Genomic DNA, 12,052 nt, shown 5'->3' on the forward strand with positions numbered 1-12,052 from the left:
CCAGAAAATCTGAGATTTGTTGTTGCTGAAGCGATAAATACAACATGTGGTAAAGATTTTTTCCCACTCACGACAGCTGACACAGCTAACAATTCCTGCTGCATCATTTCCACCTTCCTCTGGGAATAAGTAAAACTCCCTTCTGCTGCTATCTTAGTGGAAACCACCCAAATTCAGAAAGGGTAAGGACTTCGGAGATGATGATGCTAACCACTAATCAAGAATGTGACATGTGCCAGTTATCATGCTGGGCGTGTGTTCACTCATTCACAAACTGTCCTACGCTGTGGAGCCACCAGCGGCTTTAACTTGTGAGATGTCAACCTAAAGAAAGAAACTGAGGCAAAAATAAAACAAAGAGTTTAATTGGGCCAGATCTGTAGACGGCAGCCCAGAAAACACAAGTTCTGGTTGCCTGAATTCGTGCTCCATTCAGTAATGGTTACAAATTGATTTTTAAACAAGTTGAGGGGCAGTTCCAAAGTTGTTTGCCAAGAATTTACATTGGTTCACTAAAAAGCATAAACTACTGATTGACTATACGTTATTCTTTGCATCATAAATTCCAGAAACATTGCAACAAAGAAAATGAGGATCACATTACACAGCTTGCGATAATATTTCAGTAATCTATACTGGATGGTCTACTAAAACATGCCTTGTAGCATTTATCGCTGGACATGGGCAAGGAGGCCGTGACTGAAATCATACTCATCTCCCTCTGGGCCTGATAAGTTTAGCAGGCCTTACATTCCTTAGATAGCTTTAAGGCATTTTCCTTTCTCAAAACTAAATTACAAATAGCTTTGGGTCACACGCATTACAAAGTGGTGGAAGTAGGATTTGAACCCAGTTAGTACGATTCCAGAGACAAAATTCTTAATCGTTCCACTACACTTCTTTCATTAAATGATTCATCCTCTAGAAAAGGTGAATGACAGTCCCTCTTCTCTAATTTATAGATGAAATAAAAGGCTTGCAGATTGGTTTTTAAATTGCTAGGCTGCAAATATTTTCTTTGAAGGTATCCAGATCTACATAAGATCGATCTTCACTTAAAGGAAAAAAAAAATGACTTGTTATGAATTTAGCCACTCCCAAACACCTCCCTGGCTCTTCTAGGGTTAAGGCTAAATAGATCAGATATGTGATGCTGTGACATTGTGATGTGATAGGAATACATATTTGGTCTTCATGTCTGGGTTCCTGCCCGGAGCTCCTGAAACCCTTTGGATTTCCCAAGTGACAAGTGCCATTAAGGTGAAAGCACCATCTTTTGTTATTCTTAACAAGCCCCTCTTAACCACATTTAATTAGTTAACTTTTGAAAAGTCCCTACAGATGGGGGCCTGGTTGCCAGGGGAACCAGCCAAGTGATTAGAGGGTTGAAACTTTCAGACCCACCCACCAACCTCTGGGGAGGGGAGAGGGGCTGCAGATTGACTTAATCATCAATGGCTAATGATTTAGTCAATCATGCCTGTAAAATAAAGAGACACCAAAGGACAGCGCTCAGAGAGCCTCCTGTTTGGTGAACACCCAAAGACGCTGGGAGGGGAGTGCCTGGAGAGGACATGGAAGCTCTGTGCCCCCCCGCCCCACAGCGCGACCTGTGCGTCTCTTCCAGCTGGCTGTTTCTGAGTTGTATCCTTTATAATAAACTAGTAATCTAGTTTTTATAATAAACTAATAATCTAGTAAGTAAATAATAATAACAAATGAAACTAATAAACTTTATAATAAACTAAGAATCTAGTAAGTAAACTGTTTTCCTGAGGTCTGTGAGCTGTTCTAATAAATTATCCAACCTGAGAAGAGGGTCGTGGGAACCCCTGATCTATAGTCGGTCATTCAGAAGCACAGGTGACAACTGGGACTTTCGATTGGCATCTGAAGTGGGGCAGTCCTGTGGGACTGAGCCCTTAACCTATGGGATCTGACACCCATTGGTGTCTGCCTGAGAATTGAATTGTTGTGGGAGAAAAAGCTCACACATTTGGCCACAGAAGTGTTGGAAGAATTGCGTGACAGCATGGAGGGAAACACTGTTTCTCTTTCAGATGGGGACATTTTGTTTGAAGTCCCTCTGGTGCCAAGGCTGGTAAAGCTGCTCAGGTGTGAGCTCTTCCCACCTCTTATAGGGAAGAGAGGTGAAGGAGAAGGAGCCTAATGGCCTTTGATAAGATTGCTGGGGAAGGAAAGAACGGAAGTGAGGCCAGAGGTGGGAAAGGGGGAGGCAGAGGGGGGTTAGCAAGAAATTGGTAAAGAGCCGCAAAAATTGATTACACTGCGTTATGCCAAATACAGTGAGAAAAAAAAAAAAAGATGAGCAGGGAGTTCCCTGTATCCCATGTCCCTGACCTCCTAGCACTGGGTTACCTAGGACTGTTAGAAAAATTTCAAAAATCTACTCCTATGGACCTGCTGTCAAGATGTATCCATTTGTTCTTTCTCTCTTTCAAACTCTGGAATAACCACATGTAGTAAATTGCTACTCATTAGCTTCCAGGGTAACAGGTTTTCCTAAGGCTTTTTAAGAAGTCACCAGTGACCTACCAGTGGAAACTTCAGGTTGGTTCAGAGGGAAGCATTTTTCGTGAGAACAACTTCTTATTGTAACCTTTTAGTGTCTACTTTTAAAAACCGTTGGCCATTTGAAGAAAATTGCTGCTTTTGAACCTAGAATCCCATTCCGCTCCACCCATGTGCATGGACTGCAGAGTCTATTTCTGGGTTCCATGCAACTGCTGCCTGCAACAGCCAATCTGCCACTTCTCCTGGAGGGGCCTCTGTGTGCCCGTGTGCTGGCCATACCTGGGGTGGGGCTAGCCATGCTTCCCCACACATCCAGTTTCTCGAGAAAAATACTGAGATGCTCAAAGTTCCCTTCAGAAGAAGCGCTGCTCAAAAGCAACTAGACCCTAGGAAGCAGAAGTCCCTGAGTTAGTGCTGATCTCGGGAAAGGTGTGTGCGTGTGATGAATGGGGAAATGGAATAGCTAGCACATAATACAGGCTCACCAGTGAAATCCTCTGCCATCTCTATGTGGCCTAAGGTGAAGAGATGCTAATCAGAAGGGATTTTGTTGTAACAAAGTCATTTCATGTGACACTGTTTATACTACATAGAACGATGCTAGTTTTGAGTTTTCCATGTACAATAACCAAGGGGATCTTTTAATAACTTTGGCTATTCCATTGCTGGATCACGTTACCATGGCCTAGATCATTTCAATAAGGTGATGATACAGCCTGCACCCCATTGCAGAAACTGTTTGTAAATTATTTGTTTACCAGAAGTGGTGAGAGAGCTTTTCATGAAATGAGCATAGACTTCACAGGCAGCAAAGCCTTCCATCCAATCCCACCTGCCAGTCCTCAAGCTCTACAGAGCAGCTTCATGGAGAAGAATGATAATTACGTCAATTGAATCCTTATGCCTGAACTCCTTTTCAGCTGCTCTGATGTATTCTTTTGAGGATAAATGAGTTTTCAATGAGTGTTCAGAATGGGCAATACCATAGGAAAAGACTGCTGGTAAGATCTGTGATTTGAGATGCTGTTGCCAAAGTAGCTATTTAGTTCCTTGCATTATTAGGTCTCTAAAGCCCTGTCCCACCCTCCCTGAACCTATGAGCCTAGGTGGTTGGGATCAAGGAAGAAATCTAGGATAACAGAAAAGCTGTCCGGCTCATGGAAATTAAACCCTGACCTTTGTCTCAGTAGCAGCCGGCTTTAAGTAGTGGAGTCAAATATCACATTTTGCTCTTGGTGATTACTTATATGATGAGGGTGTAATAAATATTTTTGGAATGGAGCCTTCATATTCCGAAGCCATAAACCTCTTAAAATGAGGCCACCGGGGCCGGCCCGGTGGCGCACTGGATAGTGCGCCACTTGGGAAGCGCGGCGGCGCTCCCGTCCGAGGGTTCGGATCCCACATACAGACCGGCTCCCGCTCACTGGCTGAGCGAGGCACGGGAGCAACACCGAGGCTTGCAATCCCGTTGCCGGTCCCCGGTCCGGTACGGGGGCAACACTGAGGGTTGCGATCCGTTGCCGGACATGGAAAAAAGAAAAAAAAAAAAAAATGAGGCCACCAACTTTTCCTGGTTTGTCCAGGACTTTACTGGTCTTTGCTCTGACAGTCCCATGTTGAGGAAGCCCTTCAATCTGGGGCAACCTGGGATGGCCAGCCCCCCACTCAAAAAGCACAATGCAGCTTCCCTAGGATCTGATATGATTCCATGTCTGCTGTGCAGTCTAGATTTCTTGTTCCATCAGTGCTGTACAGTCAGTTATCTGCGTTATCAGAATGGCACCAGAGGCAGCATGCTTGGTGAGAGGAGGGGTGGGAGCGTGCTGGGAGGAAGAAATGAGGGATGAAGACAGCAGGAAGATTGATGTCATATTGGAGTCAGACTGCAGGGCTTCTCCTACACCGTAAATATTGTATGAAGTGCTGATGTAACCTTTACTGCAGCATGACATGGGATTTTGTTGTTTTTATGCTCATGATTAAAGGAAGAAACAAGTCTCTGATTAGATTATTCTTCCCTCCCCCCCACTGATCTTTGTCCTTCATATTTCCAAGAATGCTATTTATTTATGCAATCATTCTAACTCAAACACCAAAATATGCAGATCATAACCTACAAAATGTATCATAAGCGGCATTCTTTCTATTCTTGACCTCAGATTATTTATAATCTAAGATACTGGCTTTGGTAAACATTGCAGGGAAAAGAAAAAGTTCAGACTGGCAGATTCTGCCTCCTTTTAAAAAGTGTGTTATCTATACACAGTGAAACTCACTGAAGTTCTGTTGAGGTTGCATAAGAAAATGGACGGGTTTTTAATGACTTTAGTTTGTTGCAATTGCAGATAGCTAAACAGTCGGCTAAAAAGCAAATTGAGCTCTAAGGAACAGAATTGAATCTATTGGTATTCTCCTTCTGGTCTATTCTATTCAGTAATTTAATTATTTGTGAAACTTTTAAACTTAATCGACTCCCACAAATTTATTCAAGTTGGAGGGTATTTGGTGTTACACGCATTATATCTTTTGGTCCTTGTCCAGCAATTAGCAACTTGGCTCTATTCAATCATAGAGAACCAACTATTATATTTAAAATGCATGTATTCAGTGTTTAATGTCTTTAAATTATATCCATTTTTAAAATTCAGAACATTAGTCTGCGTATTATATGGAAATGCAATAGAACTATCAGGTTCAAGTTGAGGGCTTTTTTCTTTCTTCCTTAACCCTTTACATATGAATTTATTGGATGGAAATTTTATACAAAATTAAAATAATCCAATATAAATAACATCAGAGGGTGAGCCCTCATAAACCAGCAAGTCTGATGTTAAAAATAGGTCCAAAGTATTATCCTAGCTATTAGATGCCATCTACTGGTTGTAATTACCGCTTGGTACAACCGGCTATGGTTTTAATGCAGAAGGAGAATTCCCAAGACACCTACAGTTAAAATTCAAATAGAGTTTTATGTCATTCACATTTTGTGCCAATCAGTCACTGAATGCACATAGCTACATTTTGAAATTCAGACTGTGTTTAGAAAAAAGCTGCTGTGAACCTGAAAGCCTTATTTAGATTTTACTTGTATGTATTTGTAAATTTGTCTCCTAAGAACATGTGTGTGGTGGGACCAGTAGGAGTGCTGTTCATTCATTCTACAGCCTAGCTTCCTTTCGGATCTAGTTCTGTTAATGAAAGAACTTGGTGAGGAAACAATTCCAGTCACTGGGAGAGATGGAGAATTGGGGAGTTTATTACACTAGTGGGACAGGAACACTAGTGGGACCCAGGTGAACTCCCGTTCTGAGATCCTGGGACCCTGAGTGCAGGGAGAGCTGTGGTTATATACTTTCCTTGAGCAGGCATGCAAAAGCCTTTTATTGGCCCTGTCTGTATCCAGGTAGAGTTACCCAAGCTAGGGGGCCTCATAAAGCAGGTGAGGGGCTTCACCAAGCAGGGTTACAGAGACAGGAAATGTGGTTGAGTAGGTGCTGTTAGTTTCAATTTCTAAACATATCTTTGGCAAACGCTTTCTACGAATTTAGGTGGCTTAATCAAGCAAGCAGCCGAGCCACAAAACCCCAAGAGGCAGACTACTGTTTAATCAACTCTTAGGGGTCCTTTGGAAACAAGCACATTCCAGCTGCAAGGTTACACAAGCAAAGGGCCTTAGTTAAAAGAACTTTTGGACCCCAATATTCCCTAATAGTACAGTGTCCAGTCTAGTACAGCATCTTTTGTCATTGTACCTGAGTACACTTGGCAAAAGCAGTCAGATGCCAGCTGTTCTCCATGTAGAATGTGGCAGTGTGCCAAACACAATGGCGTGTGTGCCATTGATTAACACACACAGGCTCTATCTGCAATTCTATATTTCAGCATAATTAGTACTGGTATCCACCATAAGGAAAGTTAAATATGTAAACCAATCTCAGGCACCTCCCATTCGTAAATTCTCACATTTGTGTATGGAGACTGTGCTTGCAATCTAGGTGGGGATAAAAAGGTGCATTATGAATAAAGGAGGTAATGATTCTCTGGGTATCTTGAGAGGAAAAAGCAGGCACCTCCCATTCGTAAATTCTCACATTTGTGTATGGAGACTGTGCTTGCAATCTAGGTGGGAATAAAAAGGTGCATTATGAATAAAGGAGGTAATGATTCTCTGGGTATCTTGAGAGGAAAAAGCAGATATAACAAAGTCTGCTAATGTTCTAGAACAGGCATTGGCAAACTGAAGCCTATGTACCAAATCCAACCCACTGCCTGTTTTTGTGAATAAAGTTTTATTGGAACACAGCCATGCCTGTTTGTTTGCTTATTTTCTATGCTATTTGCATACCACAGCAGCAGAGCTGAGTCGGACAGACATCATATGGCCCACAGAGCCTAAAATATTCACTCTCTGGCCCTTTATGGAAAGTTTGCCAACCACTCTTCTAGAAACTTAGACTCTATTTCATTAAGGCTATCTTTTAGCTAAATTCCAAATCAGCATCTTTGCTTCAATCAGTATAAACTTTGCAACAACCATGGCTTGCTTGTGACAGCTGATGCCACCATGAGGACAGGACAAAACGACATCTCCTCTCTGAAGTTTCCACAGTCAGCCTCCTGGCTGGATCAATGCAAAGTCCTGTGCCAAGGCTCCAGTGAAAGACCGTGGATACCTGGACAGGTGTACAGGCGTACCAAACACCTGAGGGCACGGGGCGAAGCGGGGATTTGTTCCTGCACAGAGCAGAGGACTTTTCTTTCATCTTTCAGTTTCCAGTTGCTGAATATATGTAGGAGTATTGGTAATAAAATTGAGCTTAACGTGTATTGAAGTAGAACTACCAGAGAGGGTGTGGAAACGTGTTTTGTAACAGGTTGGTGAATTTTCAGCAGCTTTGAGTCATACATAGTGTAACTACTCACAAGAAAGTCCCATGGTCCAAGGATGGGAGGAATTAAATATATGAAAACAAAAGCTTGCATTACTTTTTTTACTTATGTTAAAAAAGCAAAGCAAACTAACAATTATTTGGGAAACTCATACTTGCATATTCTATTATAATGTGGAAAAGAGATTCAAGAAACTCCTACAGGTGGTTTCTCAAATGCTGTGATGATTAAAACTAAATGTGAGTCCCATGAATCCTAGTGAATCTCCAGGCATAGGAGTAGTCTTATAGACCCTCAACATACTATGTATAGTTACTTCGTATTTTAATGCTAATTTCATTAGGCTAGCCCAGTAGTTACCAACCTTGGCTGTAGTTGGAATTATCTGGGAAATTACACACATATATCCCTCCATCTGCCTGTGCCCAGCCTCAGAACAAACGCATCAGGATTTCTGCTATGTAAGACCCAGCTATTGGTATTTATTAGTTCTGACATTTTTATTTGGTTCTTTTTAAACAGTTGCTATGTCTTTGTGGAAATCCTCCTTCTCTTCAGGTATATTGTCAACCTTTCCTACTAGATACTTTGGCATCTTTCTAAGATTTTATTTTGAAATAATTTTGGATTTACAGAAAGTTGTAAGAATGGTACAGGGAGAAAATTCACCTGCTTCCTCTAACATTAACATCTGCATAGCCACAGTACAATGATCAGAACTAAGATTCAGGATTAACATTGGCACATTACTGCTAACTAAACTCTAGACTTTATTTAGATATCACCAGATTTTTCCAATAATGTCCTTTTTCTGTTCCAGGGTCCAATCCAGGATCCCACCTTGCATTTAGTTGTCATATCTCCTTAGTCTCCCCAATCTGTGACAGTTCCTCAGTCTTTCTTTTTCCTTCATGACCTTGACACATCTGAACAGTGCTGGTTTTCATAGATTGTCCCTTAATTTGGGTTTGTTTGCTGTTTTCTCATGATTGGATGCAGATAATGCATTTTCAGCAAACACTACATAACTTATGTACCTTTCTCAGTGTCTTATAACAGGGAGCACATAATTTTGATATTATTGGTAATGTTAAGTTTGATCACTTGGTAAAGGAGTTGACTTTTGGGTTTCTCCACTGTAAAATTATTGTTTTTCTCTTTATAGTTAATACATTTCTTGAGGAGATACATTGAGACTATGAAAATACCCTGTTTCTCAAACTTTTGTCCACTAATTTTAGCATCCATTGGTAACTCTATTGGTAATTCCCACAATAATTCTTATTGTGGTGTTCTAAGAATCATTTTTTTTTCCTTTTACATTTCTTAATTGAAATTCTGTAAGAAAGAGTTGTCTCTTCTCCCCCAGTTATTTATTCAATTACTTGTTTATGTCACTATGTACTCATGAGTAGTTATTTTATTCTATGGATTTTAATCTAATATTATCATTATTTTATTGCTTAAATTGTTCCAGCTTTGGCTATTGAGAGCTTTTCATGTTGGTGCCTGCAGCTTTTGACATACTCTCATCCTCTTTTGAGCACTTTGTTGCTTTCTGACACCATAAGATGCTCCAGTTTTATCTTGTATTTTCCCTGCCCCAGCCCTAGAATTAACCTTTCTTCCAAGGAGCCCTGATTGCTCTCGAGGACAATGGAATTTTGTGTGTATGTGTGTGACTGGTCAGTATGGAGTCTGAACCCTTCGATATTGGTGTTATAACACTGATAACACCGTGCTCTAAACAACTGAGCCACGGGTCAGCCTAAGAATGGAATTTAGAAATCAGGATCTGGGCTCTGGGTTTGCTCAGTGTTACTCTGGTGTCGCTGCCTCCAGACCCTTCTCAGGACAGAGTGGAAATATTTGTATCTATACTAACCCATGCATATCCACGTCTCTATTAATTTTCATGTCTATCTATTGAATACACATTTAAAAAAAGACCAAGAATTCGTATCAATTTCTCCAATTCCGGTCCAACTCCTCAGGGTTCATTCTGGCCTTATTCCTTTCCCAATTTGTAACTTTTTCCTCTGAGATTGAGAAACCTGACTCTCATTATCCGTTGTATATTTTCTTATTTGTTCAACCCTACTATACCTATAAAGTAGTCTCAGAGTTGCTAACCCTACCCCCTGTGACAAACACATTTACTAACTAGAGTGCAGAGTTTGTATACAGTTCTGTATGTCTTTATCATTGGGCATCTTTGTGGGAGTTACTTTAAAGTCCCTGTCTGGTGATTCCAATGTCTGGGCCATGTGGGTCTGCTATTGACTCTTCCCTATTTTTTACCCCTTTACAGGTCACATTTTCCTGCCCCTTTGTGTATCTGCTAATACTGGCTTTTAGTGAAACATGTTGTATAAAACAATGTTAGAGTCAGAAACAGATAACATTTACTCCATAAAAAGTCCCGTCCCTACTTGTGTCTAGCTGCCAGAGTTGGGGGAGGGAGCTCACTCATCTGATCTGTAGTTGTGCTGGGTCTGAGCTTCATGGCAGCTATAGTTTAACTCAGTTTCCCGTCAGTTTTAAAGTCAGGATCAGGACTGGTTCTTCTTCAGGGCCTGGGATACGAGCACCGGTGAGATCCTGGAGAGCTCTTTTTTGAAGCCAAGCCACCATCTTCCTGAGTGGTTGGGAGACTTCTCTGCTTTCTGGTCCAGCTGCCAGCTGCTTTGGGTTCTTGGAGAAGCTTCGCTCTCCAGCCCTGTCCAGCACTGCCCTGAACACCCTGCAGGAGTTTCTCTTGGCTTTCCTGAGCTCCCCTCTCTTTCAGAGGGCAATTGCCTTGCACTTGGGGGAGGCACTTATGCCTTCAGGGGGCTGCCTCTCAGCTCTCTGGTCCTGCCCCAGACTTTTACATTCTACTATGGTAGGCAGAATAATGGCCCCACAAAGATCTCTGCATCCTAGGCACCCAAAACCACAAATACTTTACATGGAAAAGGGGAATTAAGGTTGCATATGGAATTAAGGTTGCTAATCAGCTGACTTTAAGAAAGAGAGATTATTCTGGATTACCTGGGTCAATAATCATAATGTAATCAGAATAGTCCTTAAAAGTGGAAGAGGAAGGTCAAAGAGCAGAGTCAGAGAAGGAGGAGATGTGATGGCGAAGGCAGGGTCAGAGAGATGCCATGTTGCTGGCTTCGATGGTGGAGAAAGAAGCCATGAGCCGAGGACTGCAAGAGGCACTAGAAGCAGGAAAAGGTAAGGAAGTGACTCTCCTCTAGAACCTTTAGGAAGGAGGTTGATGGTGGAGAAAGAAGCCATGAGCCGAGGACTGCAAGAGGCACTAGAAGCAGGAAAAGGTAGGGAAATGACTCTCCTCTAGAACCTTTAGGAAGGAGCACAGCCCTATCAACACCTTGATTTTAACTCACTGAGACTGTGTCAGACTTCTGCCCTGCAGACTGCAAGATAATAAATTTGTGTTGTTCTGAGCCAATAAATTTATGGTAATTGGTTACTGTGGCAACAGGAACTGATACATTCCCCTGAAGCACTCAGTGGAGATCTCTCAGAGAGAGCTGCAGGTGGGAAACGTTGCCCTGTGCCTGGGGCTCTTGGATTTCTGACCATGTGAACCAGTGGCTACTAACAGTTCATTAAGAGTTAGATCAGTATTAATGGGATGAATTGTGTCCCCACAAAATTTGTATGTTGGAGTCCTAACCCCCAGCACCTCAGAAAGTAACTGTATTTGGAGAGCAAGTCTTTAAAGAGGTACTTAAGGTAAAGGGAACGCTATCCAATATGACTGGTGTCCTTATAGGCAGAGGACATTAGGGCACGGACATGCACAGAGGGAAGGCTGTGTGACGACTCAAAGGAGGACGGCATCTATGATCCAAGGAGAGAGGCCTCACAATCAACGCTGCCAACACCCTGGTCCCTGGCTTCCCCCGTCTGTGGCACTTGTCATGGCAGCTGAGCAGATGACACAGCTGGCTTCTCCTTCCTCCCATCTGTGTGGGCTCCTCCTCCTGCCCCTCCACAGGTACAAAAGCAGTTAGGGGTCTCCCATCTCCTAAGAGGAGATCATCACTTCTGACACTTAACTCATTCAAGTTTCTTTGTGTGTTCAGCTCTCTATTGGTTAAAAAAAAAAAAAAGAAAAACATAGAAAAGTCTAATTTTGTAATTTACCCAGTTTGTTTTGGTCATTAGAATGAATGTAGAGGTCTCCAAGCTTTGATGTATTTGAAAAGGACACTTAACTCATTCAAGTTTCTTTGTGTGTTCAGCTCTCTATTGGTTAAAAAAAAAAAAAGAAAAACATAGAAAAGTCTAATGTTGTAATTTACCCAGCTTGTTTTGGTCATTAGAATGAATGTAGAGGTCTCCAAGCTTTGATGTATTTGAAAAGCACTAGTGTGCAGCCAGGATGGAAATCCTCTTGGCTAAGTTCTCCCTGCTAGTCTACAGGCTCAGCAATTTTCCAAAAATTAAGGCAACAAGGAACGCTTGGAAGAATATCAAGTCACAGTCCCCCTACTCCTTTTAACTCAACAGACTTGAGACAAATGCTCTTTGACCCACGGAGTATGACATTTGGGCCCTGTCTTAGGCCACCAGTGAACACACATGTCCTAGGCAGTTTTCTCCTCCC

The sequence above is a fragment of the Galeopterus variegatus genome, unplaced genomic scaffold, assembly GCF_000696425.1.
Source record: "Galeopterus variegatus unplaced genomic scaffold, G_variegatus-3.0.2 Scaffold2549, whole genome shotgun sequence".
NCBI lineage: Eukaryota > Metazoa > Chordata > Mammalia > Dermoptera > Cynocephalidae > Galeopterus > Galeopterus variegatus.